General features: G+C 39.9%; 1 non-coding gene across 1 annotated transcript; it reads right to left on the reverse strand.

Moving 5' to 3' along the window:
* Positions 1-12,441: 12,441 nt before the first annotated feature.
* On the reverse strand, positions 12,442-12,548 carry LOC133813048 (small nucleolar RNA R71). Its single transcript, XR_009884094.1, has one exon. It is a non-coding gene; the product is annotated as a small nucleolar RNA R71 (small nucleolar RNA).
* Positions 12,549-15,564: the final 3,016 nt, after the last annotated feature.

Raw genomic sequence — 15,564 nt, forward strand, 5'->3', positions numbered from 1 at the left:
TTTCGAGGTTGACTTCCACGTATAGGGAAGGTACTCCCCCCGCCTCCTCCGAAGATGGGGGAATTACATGGTCGCCGAGCATGAGCTTAGGGGAGAGTTCCAGTTAGGTTTCTTTTTACTTGTCCTTTTATTCCCTGTCTGTCTGCCTTATGCTGACTTTTTGTCTTGGAATTTCTTATAATGTGGTGTAATTGTGCAGGTGATATGGACTCTGACCTTGACATCGTGCTCTCCAGTGGTGAGGGGGGCCAGAGGAGTAAGCGCTCAAGAGGCTCGCGGAGGTCAGATCGTCCTGCCAAAGTCCTTAAGTAGACTGAGAAAACTCCTCCTCCTCCAGCTCCCACTATTACGAGCTCGGCTGTGGACCTTGCTTCCCATGTCGAAGCTTCCACCACAGATGTCCCTCCTGTGCCTTCTACTATCCTGGTCCGCCCAACTCTTGGCCCTCCTCCGAAGAAGCCAGCGTCGAAAGAGCGCATGTTGTCGATTTCTACTCATGTTGATTAGTATGTCGTTGACAGCGCCGCTGGAACTCACGGGGCTACTCTCAGCTCGGACATCTTGTCTCGGGTAGGCCAGAGCATCAGCAGCTTCGAGGCTCCCCAGTGGCAGTTTTTGAACAATGCTCAGGACTACAACACCCTCTATGACAAGAGTATCGAGCTCGCTGCTGCGGTAATTTCTCTCACTTTACCGTTTATTATACTTATGCTTAGCAAGAGTTCTAATTGGTTTTGTTTGTGTTTCAGTCTTTTGCTGCTATTGCTCAACTTAACTATAAGTTGAGCAACGAGTTCCACTCAAGCATGTCCTACACCCAAGAGGCTAAGAATCTTCAGCCTAAGCTTACTGACGAGTATAAGGCCGCAAATGCGAAGATGGAAGCTGAAGCCGAGAAAATGAAGGCCAGGATAGTCGAGCTTGAGAAGATCAATGCCAAGCTTGAGGAGGCGAAATCAACCACTTTCGAGATAATGGAGAGCAAAAAGGCTCGTCTCCTCGCAGAGTTTAAGGAGAAGAAAGATCGAGTGGTTGACCTGGCCATGTATAGAATTTGGGCCAGTAATGCCGATCTCGATACCAGCTTCCTAGGCTCTTTCACAGCAGAACTCGTTGCCAAATGGCAGGCACGGCTTGATGCGGAGGATGTTGCTCGGGATGAAGCAGAGAGAGCCAAGGAGGATGCTGAGAAGGCTAAGGAGGATGCTCCTCCCTCATAAATATCGACCCGGGGCTGCGTCCCTTTGAACCTTTTGTAATAGCTTTTATCTTCTATTTTTTATTCCACTGGGGCCAAGACAATTTATAGCTCGTGTAAGAGCTATTTTTTCTTTTATTTATGATACTTGTATTTGACTTTAATATTTCTGCTTTTCATTTCTAAAGTCGAAATATTTCAAGAAATTCATATTAAGTGTCCTTATGTCTGTTTATTCATACAAACACATGGTGGATTTAAGCTTGAGCTTCAATGCATTCATGCACATTTTGCTCGATATATCCGTATTCGATCTCGTTATTTGTCAAGTTCGGAACTTACTTTTACCATGCACATGAAAGTACTTATATGGCGTGTAACGTAGGTTGTTTAATTATATCTTACTTTTTTAGTTACTTTTCCTCATCCTCGGGTAGCTCCCCAAGGTTATGAGGTCGAAACTATCTTTTTGCAAGATGTTCCAGCCTCAATCTCGACTTTGAAGTAGGTTTATTTATGTTCCAACTTACTGTCGATTAGTTTTAGCTGGTTTGTTCCAAACCTATTTAGGTCGTGTTTTTGGTTCGTAGTCCATACACTTTTATTTTTGATCTAGTTATGTCTTAGATCGCGCATTTGGTTATATCCAAATACTTTTAGTTTTAATAATTTGGTTATGTCCAAACTATCTTAGTTCGCGCATCTGGTTATATCCAAACACTTTTATTTTTAATAATTTGGTTATGTCCAAACTATCTTAGCTCGCGTATTTCGTTATATCCAAACACTTTTATGCTTTTCGTATATGCTATTTTATTTTTTCAAGCTGATGGTATATATACCACTAATGCCCCTTAATATACTATGAGTGTGAACATAGGTTATTAAATCAAGAGAGTTTGCAAAAAATACAACATATTGAAACGAAAACGAAGTTTATTCGGAATTGAACAATTTATTAACGGAAACATAGCAAAGATAAACAAGCATGGTTACATGTGTCAACGTCCTACACTATTGATAGTAAGGTCGCATATGTTCGCCATTCCATGCTCGTGGTACAAAATCCCCATTCAATCTTGCCAATTTGTAGACGCCAGGTCGGATAACTGATGTGATCTGATAAGGTCACTCCCAATTAGGCCCGAGCACACCAGCAGTTGGGTCACGTGTAGCCAAGAACACACGCCTCAGCACCAAATCGCCCACACTGAATTTTCTATGTCGAACCCTCTTATTGAAATACCAGGTAGCTTGCTGTTGGTATGCAACATTTTTTAGTTGAGCCTTGTCCCTTCTTTCTTCAATCAGGTCCAGACTTACTTCGAGCTGGGATTGGTTTGAGGCTTGGTCATAAGTGTGGGTTCAAATGGTGGGTATTTCAACCTTGATTGGTACCATAGCCTCGCATCCATATGCCAGAGAAAAAGGGGTGTGTCCTGTTGAAGTACGGCTGTTGTTCGATATGCCCACAAAACTTGGGGCAACTCTTCGAGACATTTCCCCTTAGCTTCATCCAACTTTTTCTTCATAGAACTCTTCAGGGTTTTATTTACAGCCTCGACTTGGCCATTCGCTTGGGGATGGGCTACAGAGGAGAATATTTTCATTATCCAATTTTTCTCGCAAAAGCTGGTAAATAAGTCGCTATCGAATTGAGTACCGTTATCAAATACTATCTTCCTTGGCATCCCATATTGCCAGATGATGTTCTTTACCACAAAGTCCAAGACTTTATTCGAGGTAATTGTCGCCAGAGGTTTGGCCTCGGTCCACTTCGTAAAGTAATCTACTGCGACTATTGCGTACTTGACTCCGCCTTTGCCAGTTGGCAACGAGCCTATAAGGTCAATTTCCTAGACCGCAAATGGCCATGGGGAGGTCATCATAGTTAGCTCGAAAGGTGGAGCTCGAGGGATTGTGGAGAACCGTTGACACTTATCGCATTTATTGACGTAATCAAATAAATCTGCTTTGATGGTAAGCCAGAAGTACCCTTGGCGTATGATTTTCTTGGACAGGCTATGCCCCCCAGTGTGGTCTCCACAGAATCCTTCATGAATCTCTTCTATGATCTTATTAGCCTCGGGTGGAGTCACACATCAGAGTAATGGCATAGAGTATCATCTTCTATATAGCCTTCCATCCACAATGGTGTACCTGGGAATCTGATACATCAGTTTTTGAGCCTTGGTTGTTTTGCTGGGAGAATGCCGGTTTCAAGGTACTCAATTATTGGGGTCATCCAGGTTAGCTCGGAGTTAATCATGTAGACATCTTCATGTTCAGGCTCGCTTATACTGAGTGTCGATAGATGTTCGATTGGCACGACGTTCAGTTCGTCAACCTCGGTGGATGTGGCGAGCCTGGCTAAGGCGTCTGCATTCAAATTTTGCTCTCGGGGAACCTGCTCTATCATGTAAAATTCGAAATGCTCGAGTGCTACTTTTGCTTTTTCTAAATATGCAGCCATTCTTGTCCCACGAGCCTGTTATTCCCCTAAAATTTGGTTGACTACCAACTGGGAGTCACTGTAGCAATGTATCGCCTTAGCCTTGAGTTCCTTTGCTATTCGAAGTCTTCCCAGTAGAGCTTCGTATTCAGCCTCATTATTTGATGCATCGAAGTCAAATCTCAAAGCGAAGTGAAATCGACATCGTGTTGGGGTGATCAGTATTATTCCTCCCCCCAACCCATTTTCATTGGAAGACCCATTAACATAAAGTTTCCACAGCTCGCGGGATGGGGTTATAACTTCATCGTTAGTCATTCCAGTGCATTCCACTATGAAGTCTGCCAGGGCTTGTCCTCTTATGGTTGTCCTTGGATGGTATGTGATCTCGAATTTTTCGAGTTCAACGACCCATTTTAGTAATCAGCCCGAGGCTTCTGGCTTGGACAAGACTTGTCGTAGTGGTTGATTGGTCATCACATGGATGGGGTGTGCCTGGAAGTAAGGTCAGAGCTTTCAAGATGAGTGGATTAGGTTGAGAGCCAACTTCTCCATTAAGGGTTATCTCGATTCTTCCCCCAGTAACCTTTTACTGACATAGTATACTGGCTTTTGCACCTTCTGTTCTTCTCAGACGAGCATGGTGCTAATGGCGTGCTCGGTCGTAGCGAGATATAGGTACAAAATTTCTCCTGTGATAGATTTCGACAAGATAGGAGGTTTCACGAGGTGCTTCTTGAGCTCCTGAAAAGCTAGCTCACATTCCTCTGTCCACTCGAATTTTTTGCCTCCTCTCAAAAGGTTGAAAAATGGAAGACAACAGTCTATAGATTTCGAGATGAACCTACTCAGTGTTGCCATCCGTCCAGTCAAGCTTTGGAGATCCTTATGTTTCGAGGTGGGGCATATCTATTAGAGCCTGGATCTTATCTAGATTAGCCTCTATTGCCCGGGCATTCACAATGAAACCTAGGAACTTCCCTGACGACACTCCAAAAGAGCACTTCTGGGGGTTAAGCTTCATGTCGTACCTCCGTAACATAGCAAAGCACTCTTCAAAGTCGTCCACATGGTTATTGTTATGTTTATATTTAACTAACATATCATCAACATAAACTTCCATGTTATTACCTATCTATTCGGAGAACATCATGTTTACGAGACGTTGGTAAGTGGCTCCAGCATTCTTGAGTCCGAACAGCATGACATTGCAGCAATATAGTCCTTTATCTGTCACAAAACTCATATGCTCTTGGTCTGGGGCGTGCATGGAAATCTGGTTATATCTAGAATAAGCGTCCATGAATGACATAAGTCCATGCCCAGCTGTGGCATCTACGAGCTAGTCGATTCGAGGTAGGGGGAGCAATCCTTAGGACAAGCTTTATTGAGGTCTAAGTAATCAATACAGGTTTGCCATGTCTTGTTAGGTTTCAGAACTAGCACCGGGTTGGCGACCCAATCGGGGTAGAAGGCATCTCGTATGAATTGGTTTGCCTTTAACCTGTCGACCTCTTCCTTTAGGGCCTTCTTCCTGTCGTCATCCAGGAGTCTTCACTTTTGCTGCTTCAGGGGGAAGCTCTTATCAATATTTAGAGCGTGGCTTACCACATTCGGATTTATCCCTACCATGTCTGAATGTGACCATGAGAAAACATCCTGGTTCTTTTTCAAAAAGAAAATTAATTGCTATTTTTTTTCTTTCGGAAGGTTTTTCCCTACCTTCACTATCCTCGGGGGGTCTACTTCTTCGAGCTTGACCTCTTCGAGCTCTTCTAATGGTTCGAGGTCAGCTTTTTCCTCTATTCTCGGATCAATTTCTTCATCTATCTCGAAGACTGTCCCATCCTTATTCTAAATTATGACAAGTGTTTGTGCACTTGTCTGTTTCTTTCCTCTAATGGAAATGATATAACATTCCCTTCCTACGAGCTGGTCTCTTTTCAATGTCCCGATGCCACTAGAAGTCGGGAACTTGATGGCCAAATGCCTCACAAAAGAAACTGCCCCCAATCTGACTAGGGCGGGTCTCCTGAGCAGTACGTTGTAGGCCGATGGTAGATCCACTACTACGAATTCCATCATCTTGGTTGTCAAGATCGGGAAGTCTCCCAAGGTTACAGGGAGTTCGATGGATCCCATACAGGCAATACCTTCTCCTGAAAAGTCGTACAATGTCGTTGCATAGGCCTTTAGGTCACAAAGCGTGAGTCCCATCTTTTCTAAGGTGGCCTTATAGAGGATATTCACTGAGCTCTCGTTATCAACTAGGACTCGGTGAACCCTCTTGTTCGCGAGCTGAAGGGTGATGACCAGTGGGTCGCTGTGAGGAAACTGCACATGAGATGCATCGTACTCAGTAAAAGTTATAGGTTGAGATTCAACCCTCTGCTGTTTTGGAGCTTTGGGTTTAGGTTCGTAAGGAGATCTGTCACTTGCTTTCAGCTCATTCACATATCATTTCTGTGTGTTCCTGCCCGATCCTGCGATATGTGGTCCCCCTGAGATGGTTATGACGTCTTCTCCATCAATCGGAGGGGGTCGTTCGTCCTCCCTTGCTCGAGAGTTGCTGTTCTGGGCAGGAGGTGCTAGTGCTGCCCTTTGGCTGGTAGAAGTCTGATTGGGGTTTTGGTTCCTTATATATTGCCTGAAATACCCTCTCGAGATCAGGCCTTCGATCTCATCCTTTAGTTGCCTGCATTCATCGGTTGTATGTCCGATATCTCTATAAACTCTGCAGTATTTGTTGGAGTCTCTCTTCGCTTTCTGGTTCCCCATGGGGTTCGAACGCATGAAAGGGACCTGGTTTTCATTAGCCAGGTAGATATTCTCTCGAGACTCATTGAGCTCGGTATACACCTTGTACACGGAGAAATATCTTTCCCCTTTCTTCTTCTTTCCCCCTTCCGCCTCAGGATTATTCCCTTCATTCTTCTTTCTTTTGGAAGGGTTGTCCACAAGGGGTTTTGAGGCCATAGGATCCGTCGAGGTCAAGACAGAGTTTGTGTTTGTTGTTGTACTTATGGGCTGAGAGGCCATATTCAATGCTGACCTCACCTCTTCTACATTAACAAACCTCTGAGCTCGTCGATTGAACTCGGTTAAGGACCTCACGGGTTTCCTCTACATATCTTCCAAGAGAGGGCTTCCAGGCATTACTCTGACTCGAATAGCCATTAAATGGCCGCTGTCGTCTACGTCATGAGCTCGGACGACTTCCATATTAAACCTTGTAAGGTAACTTTTCAATGTTTCATTTGGCTGCTGTCGGACATTGGTCAAGGCAGATGCCTCGGGCCTTATTCCGACCATGGCTTTGAATTGCTTCTTGAAATCTCTAGACAATTAATCCCAAGAAGCAATCAAATGCCTCTTATATTTTTCAAACCAGTTTTTTGCTGGTCCTGTGAGCGAGGCTGGAAACAACATGCATCTGAGCTCGTAGCCCACATTACTCGCTCTCATAATTGTATTGAACGTACCCAAATGACTGTATGGATCAGAATTCCCATCAAATGGTGGGACATGAGGAATTCGGAATCCCTGAGGAAACGAGGTGTTGGAAATATGGGGGGCAAAGGGCTCGAGTTCTTCGTCGAACTCTTCATCCTGATCCCGACCATGCTCATTTTGTAAGAGCCTGAATGCTCTTTCCAACTGTTCAATCCTTTCTTGGACCGGATCCATGGGGGAGCTGACTTGAAACTGGTTATCATTGATCTCAACCCCAGCTTCGCGCCTCCGGATAGGATTCTTGCGTCCATTGAGGTGATCCCTTAGATCTGGATTCAAGGGGTTATCATTACCCTGATTATGGTTCAGGTCTTCTCGTAAATCTAGGTGTTCCCTTCGATTCCCAGTATTTCTACGTCCATGGTCATACATACTGACCGATCTAGTGTCTCCCGAGCCTTCACTGACATGGCTGGTCGCGCAGTTGTTTCGTGATGGGTTCCTTGCTGGTTGCCTCGTCTCAATAGTATGAGACCGAGACATTTGGCTTCTTGTGGATTGGGTACCTCTATGATCCCTAGCAGCCTCCCCATTCCCATGTTTTTGCCCAGCTCGCCTTTCCCTATCACCCCCAGTCGGTTGCAGGTTTCTCCGAGTTGGTGAGGGATACCTTATTGGCGATGGTGGGTGCCTTATGGGTGATGGTGACTACCATTCATTATGAGGCCTAGAAGGTCTTGAGTTTGCCCGAATTGGTTCAGGAATGTTCTGTGTGTTACCAGGATTTCGGGTCTGAGCCTCCGTGGGGGCTCGGTTATTCCCTATCTCGGCCGGTACCTCCGCAGTTGAGTTAGCAGGAGCTCCAGTCCGGGTACTTCTCTGGGGCCTTGAGGGAGCAGGCTGTTCTACAGGTGGCAGAGGTTGCTTAGTTCTTCGGGTGGCGGCATTTTTGCTCGGTCGCCCACGAGGCCTGTAGGGTGGAACATGAACGTCTCATGGAGGCGGAGCTTGGGCCTCTGGCAGAGGCGGGGCCTGAGCTGCCTGGGCCTCGGCAACCAGTCTGGCCAGCTGCTCATTTCGTCTCTTGGCTTCTGCCAACTGCTTTCGCAGTTGATGATTTTTGAGCTCCACTATTGGGACATATCGTTCTGGATTATAATACATGTCCTCATTGTCCCTGGGGGCCGGTGGTCCCCGAGATTCGGATGACCCGCTCCTTTCATCAGGATCCAAATTCACCATAGGCTGTTTTGCTGGGCGTCGGGGTAGTCAGCTTCATCTAAAATTTCCTCCTCTGGAACGTTGGGATCATTTGTTGCCATTGTTGATTCAGGGAGGCTTTTAGACTAGACTCACATGCACTGCTTAATGCTCTCAATGAAAGCACCAATCTGTTGACGCCGTTTTTCGTCAACTTAAACAGTAGAGCAATTAAACAAATGGAAAATGGAGCAAATGAATTAAAGAGGAAGATAAGAAGGTTTTTACGTGGTTCAGTAGTTAATTCTGCCTAGTCCACGAGTCTATGTTATTAAGACTTGGAGTTTTCTGGAAATTCTTTAAAGATGAATTACCCAGAGCTTTCTCCCCAGAAATTAAAAATCAGAATTCCCCCCCCCCCCCCCACACACACAAGTGGTGATTCCTTCTCTATTTATAGGGAAGATTACAGAGTTCATTCCCACATATTTCGGGAAGATAATCTGCATATCAATTGAAATAATGATATTAAATGCAATATCTCCTATATACATGGAAACGTCCCATGAAAATCAGGAACGGATTAACAGGTTAAATGATATCCCTTAAATATTGCGATTACACAACAATAAATATGTTCACACGTAATGGGCTATCCCAAGTGACTCATCAGGTCTTCGAGATCAGCAATCGGCATTGTGACTGTCAAGACTTACGGAACTGTTACGAACTTGTCACCCAACTTCAGGCCATGCTCGGGATAGGTAGGTACTGTCGAGGCTGTCACACCCGAGCTTGCACTTCCCAAGTTCGGACTTGTTTTATCTGAAGAAAATCGATAAAAGATATATCCCAGTGTCGCGCCATTTCGAACTCAGAAAATACTCCGAGGTTACACATCTTCGAGGTCGTTGTTTTACTTCAGAGATTTTACGGCTGGACCATATGATGTTTTCGTACATTTTGAGCTCACACCTGACGAGCCTAGTTTTCGGGATCATAACCTCTTGTCTCGAAATCTGGGTGTAACAGTAGGCTATAAATAAAGTATTTTTTTCATTCAATTGGATTTGTCCAACAATTAATATTTTTAAGGGTGATTGATTAATAAAATATTTCTCCATTTTATTAGAATTTAATTGAATTTGAGTTTTATTTGTATATGTTAAGTAATAATTTTCTTTGTAAAAATCTAACATGGTTTACAAATCATTTTGGGTGCTATAGTTGTAGGCTATAAATAAAGTATTTTTTCATTCAATTTGATATATCCAACAATTAATATTTTTTATGGGTGATTGACTAATGAAATCTTTCCAATTAATAATATTTTTTTTTAATTTATCAAATTTATATCAAAATTATAATTAGTATTTTATATATTTATGTCTATATATTTAATAATTTTATATCATTTAAATTTTTAAATATAATATATAGTGTAAAAAAAATACATATTATATTGTATGACTTATTTGTTTAAAAAAAATAAACAAAATTAAGACCCTATAATATTTATTTATGTGGTAATTACTTGAGGTAAAAGAGAGAGAAAAAAATAATTTATGATACTTTAAATAGTTTCTCATATTTTTCATATAAGAATTAAAAAAAGTATTAGTAGATTAAAAAATAATTGAAATAATTGATTTATGGGAAAATTTTAAGTTGTAATGTATAATGCATGTGTGCATATAGATATATAATTTAAGGTGAATTATTTAAACATATCATTAAAGAAAATCTATGTACATATAATATATATATATTTATGTAAGTCTAAGCTTTGAAGAGGTAATATGACATCCAAAAATCTTTTAGAGATCTTTGATCTATTTAATTGGAATTTTTGGTGAATATTAGTTTTATTTGGAGAGGTGATGTGTCATTTTATAATTTTTTAGAGTTATTTTATCTATTTTATTCGAATTTAGGTGAATTTGAGTTTCTCATATTTTTCATATAAGAATTAGAAAAAATATTAGTAGATTAAAAAATAATTGATTTACGAGACAATTTTAAGTGGTAATCTAATACATGTGAGTTTGCATATTGATAACTCTATTTTAGTGTCGTTTTAGGATATTTTTTTGTGGTAATCTTGAGTCTTTATGTTTGTTTTGTGCAAGATTACACATGTGTTTGTCTTTGTTGTAGGTCAATGCTTTGGATCATGAGCTAAACGCGAATAGAAGAAAAAATGGTGGAAAAATAGAACTTTTGGTGGTTGTTCGAGTCAAATTGGCATTAAGGATGAGTTAAAAGAAGTTTTTGATGAAGGAAGGATTTAAAAAGGTCAAAATATAAAAAAAAAAATAGAATTAGAGTCGTAGCATGGGCTTAAGGGCCGCGACTCCAGTGAAGTCAGAGGCTGCATAATTGCTAAGAGGAATTAGAGCGACGACTTGGTGAAGAGAGTCGCGGCGCTAGAAGAGACAGAGGAAAATCCAGGAGGCGCATGGATAGGTGGGCCGCAACCTGGGTGAAGAGGGCCGCGGTGCCTGTAGATCCTGACGAATGGTGAATTGCTTAAAAAAGACACGGGCTACGACCTAAGAAAGGCCAAGTCATGGCCCGCCTTTGAAAAAAAAGAGGAATTCATTTTTTTTTTTGGTATAAATTTAGACATTAGGTTTTATTTAGTATGAGGTCAGATTTTTAATTACGAATTTTGAGAGAAATTCTGATGCTGAGACTTTGTTTTCTGTACTTTCATATTTTTATTTCTTCTTCACGCATTTGAATTTTATGTTTCTGAATAATTATTTTGTTGCTTTAGTCATGTCTGATATGAACTAAATTCTCTATATATGGTTTAGTTTAGTTGCTTGGATTTCTATTTAATTTTATTATGATGTTCTATTGATACTTCTTCTTTATTCTAATCTATATGATGTTTGCTTAATGGTAGTAAATATCTAATCACTATTTCCTTGATTTATGATTTTGATTCAAAATTTGAAAGATGTACATTCAATATGCTATCGTTATATAGACATAGGTTACACATTGGACTAAAGTACCTGTATAACTTGTGTAGTAATTAGGTTTCTATGCTTAATTCATGCTATGTGTTTAAGTTTATCACAGAGATGTAGAAAACCTGCATATAGGTTGAGATCTTATATCTTGAAAAAGAATAGGAATTGAGTTTTGTTAACCTGCTATTAGAATAGGAAGAAGAGATTTAGAATTGATTAGTAAAATTAATAGAATGAAAATTGATGAAGTTAACACCATAGGTTTTTAATTATTAAATGAATTTTTATTATTGCAAAGTTTATTTCAATTTTAAGTCTTAGTTTAAAAATCACTCTATTTTTGACAGCCAAATAGAAATTTAAAAGCAATTATTAGTAATTGGTTGATAGTCCTTGTGGGAACGATACTGTACTTACTATTTTATTACTTGAATCGATTGTGTATACTTGCACATCATATTTTCGCGATCAAGTTTTTTGTGCCGTGGCCGGGGACTAATATCCAATATTAAAATTAATTGTTTTTTGTTCTACTTTGGTTTTTTTTTTCTTTTAATACTCATTCGGATCAAGGTTGTATTGTGTTTCAGGAATTATTGGTATATGCGACGAAGTACACAAAAGGAGCTCATACTGGTAGATCTTAGAATTTAAAAAAACGTGTAGACAAAACCAAAAGATAAAGAAAAGGCTGGATTTTGCCATGGCAGAGAATCAAGGAAATGTAATAAACAATGCTGCTAATGTTAATAATATCCCAAATATTGCAGAGGTCCCAGTGGAACAAGGACCAAGGACGCTTAGAGACTATGTACTTCCTACTGTCATAGGAGTGCATTCATGCATCAGACAACCCACTATTGATGCAAATAATTTCGAGATTAAGCCACAATATTACAAATGGTGCAGTCTACTATTCAGTTTGGGGGTTGCCCATGGAAGATCCAAAGTTGAACATAGCCAATTTCCTGGAGCTATGTGCAACATTTAAGATGAATGAGGTGAGTGACGATGCGATTGGACTTAGATTATTCCCATTCTCTCTATGAGACCGGGCGAAGAGTTGGCTAATTTCACTATAAGTTAACTCTATCACAACATGAGAGGAGTTAGCCCATAAGTTTTTAGCAAAGTTTTTCCCTCCGGCAATAGTTTCAAAGTTGAGAGGGGAAATAAATAATTTATACCAGACAGAAGGGGAATCGTTGTATGATGCATGGGAAAGATTTAAAGATTTGTTAAGGAAGTGCCCACATCATGGTATAGAGAAGTAGATGCTAGTCCATAATTTTTATGACGGGTTGAATGGTACTACTGTACCATAATAGATGCTGCAGCAGGAGGTGTGTTCATGAGCAAGAGTGCTAATGAGGCATATGAGTTGCTAGAGGAGATGACAATGAATAACTAATAGTGGCCAACTTAAAGAGGACAAACCAAGAAGGTGGTTGGTATGATTGAATATGATGCTATTTCCATGCTTAAAGCGCATGTGGCAGCTTTAACAAAGCAGTTACAATAGAGCAACCTGTCAGCCGAAACCATGCAAGTTCAGAGTTCATGTGGGGCAAGTTCAGAGTTTTTGAAGTTACCTATGGAACAAGTCCAAGCTATAGGAAATTTTCAAAGACCGACCAAAAACCCATTTTCAATGTCATATAACCAAGGGTGGAGGAATCACCCTAACTTCTCATGGACAAATAATTAAGCTGCATAACAACCTTTCCCTCCACAGTCACAACCACATCAGCCAACACATATGAAACAACCTGAAGCACAGTTCGATGTACTGAACCAGTTCATGAAAGAAACTAGGGCATCTATCAGGAGTTTGGAGACTCAATTAGGGCAGTTGGCTACTTTGATGAAAAACTGTGCTCAAGGAAACTTACCAGGCACTACTGAGGTAAACCCAAAAGAACAGTGCAATGCAATATCCTTGAGGAGTGGCAAGGAGTTAAAAGAGCCAAAAGTGGTTTATAAGGAGAAGGAAGTGAGTGGGTCAAATGTTATTGAGAATTTAGAGAAGCAGCCAGAAATAAGTATAGATCACCATATAAAGATCCCATATCCTTAGAGGCTTCAAAAGAATAAGCTTGATAAGCATTTTTCTAAAATTTTGGACATCTTTCGAAAGCTACACATCAATATCCCGTTTGTTGAGGCACTTGAACAAATGCCAAGTTATGTGAAGTTTATGAAAGAAATTTTGTCAAAGAAAAGGAAACTGGGGGATTATGAGACAGTGGCACTTACTGAGGAGTGCAATGTGATAATTCAAAAGAAACTACCTCCCAAGCTTAAAGATCCTGGTAGTTTCAATATACCATGTTCTATAAGGGGGTCAGTGGTGACAAAGGCTTTATGTGATTTAGGGGCCAGTGTGAATCTAATGCCTCTATCAATTTTTTGGAAGTTGAATTTGGGAGAAGCTTGGCCTACTACCATGTCTTTACAGATGGTAGATCGACCAGTCAAACATCCTCGTGGAGTGATTGAGGATGTGTTGGTGAAGGTGGACAAATTCATCTTTCCTGCAGACTTTATCATTCATGATATGGAGGAAGATGAAAATATTCCAATAATACTTGGAAGGCCATTCCTGGCTACTGGTAGGGCTTTAATAGATGTACAAAATGGTGAGTTGAAGCTGCGAGTGCCAAAAGAGGAGGTAATATTTAATGTTTTTGCAGCAACGAAAATTCCAACTTGTTGTAGAGTTGAAGTGGTAAAAAGAGAAGAGAACAAGTTGGAAGTCTCTAAGAAAATATACATGGTTAAAAGTGGAATGCGAAAAGTGTGTCATCATTTCAAAATGTTCTTTAGTGAAAGGATTCGAATGTTACATGAGCGGGGTAAAGTTTCACCAATTTATAATAATAAGAAACGAGGGCTAACTCATAATACTATGGCTCTCAAGGATGTGAGGGGTGGACTTGATCAATGTTGAAATATGAAAGAAAACAAGTGTTCGACTAAATGACGTTAACGACAACGCATTTAGAGGCATTCCAATCTTTTATTTGTATTTTTTATTAGTTTTTATTTAAGTTTTGGATTATGAACACTTTAATTTGAGTATTTTGAGTATTTATTTTTATTTGATTTTAATTTCTATTAAATTTGAGTCTAATTTGAGTTGCAGCGCCACTTTGGGCTCTGATAGAATGAACTGTGGGATAACCCAAAATTTTTCTTTCCCCATTTCGATTCACCATCTCAATCCGTATCATTTTAAGCAGTTTGAGGTGTTAGGCAAGTTTCTTTTCCTTAGCTTTTATTTAAACATCAGGGAAAATGTTTAGGTTATGTTTGGGGGAAGGGGTTTATTATTGTGTATATATTATGTTATTTTGTTAGTTGTGTTGTGTTGTCTAGGTTGTATAGAATGTTAGTTGAATCAAGTTGACAATAATTAGCCAATGATAATATGATTGAATGATGTATAAATTGAATGGGAATGAAGCTATAAAAATCTGTGTGCTTGGTTGAATATTTCTTATCATGTTTACATGGGTCCACTTAAATATTTGAGAGCTTAATCATGACTTTTAATAAATTTTGTGTAATTGAACAGTTTTTATGATTGCTGAATTTTGAAAATGAAAATGAATTATGAAAATGTTGTTATTCTAGAACTTGTTTGCTTGCTATTTGAGATGAAATCCTAGATGATGCATGTTTAGGAAGATGATTTAGGCAATTCTTTGAACTATTTGTGCCTTTCAAGCTAACATTTATTATTTAATCCCTAGTTACCCAATTTTGAGCCTAATTTGATTCTTTTTGGTTGACACTTATTTTGAGCTTATTTGAAACTTTGTTATTTTTCCTTCCCTTTAATATAGAATTGAGAGAATGGTTTGTAATAGGGATTTATATGTGGAAATTTGTGTAAATAGAAGAAAAATTGAGAGAAAAAAAAATATTTACTATGAACTACACTCTAATTGAAAATACAAAGAAATAAGTTTGGGGGAGTGTAGTATCGCTAATTTTTTTTTTGATGAATTTCTCTCAAAGTAGGAAAATTTTGGGAAATTTGGGATTATTTTTGGGGTTTGCAAGTTGATACAAAAATGGGTTTGTTTGGTTTGTGTGCTTATGCTATATTTGAGCCTAAATGACTTTTTCATCTACCTTTACCTAAGCCTTTCCTTTGGCCTCCTCGAGCCGCTTCTTTATGGAACTCTTCAGTTTTTTGTTTACACCTTTGACCTGACCGTTTGCTTGGGGATGGGCCACAAAGGAGAAGATGTTTACAATCCCATTTCATTCAC

Source organism: Humulus lupulus, chromosome 1 (genome assembly GCF_963169125.1).
Source record: "Humulus lupulus chromosome 1, drHumLupu1.1, whole genome shotgun sequence".
In the NCBI taxonomy this organism is placed as follows: Eukaryota; Viridiplantae; Streptophyta; class Magnoliopsida; order Rosales; family Cannabaceae; genus Humulus; species Humulus lupulus.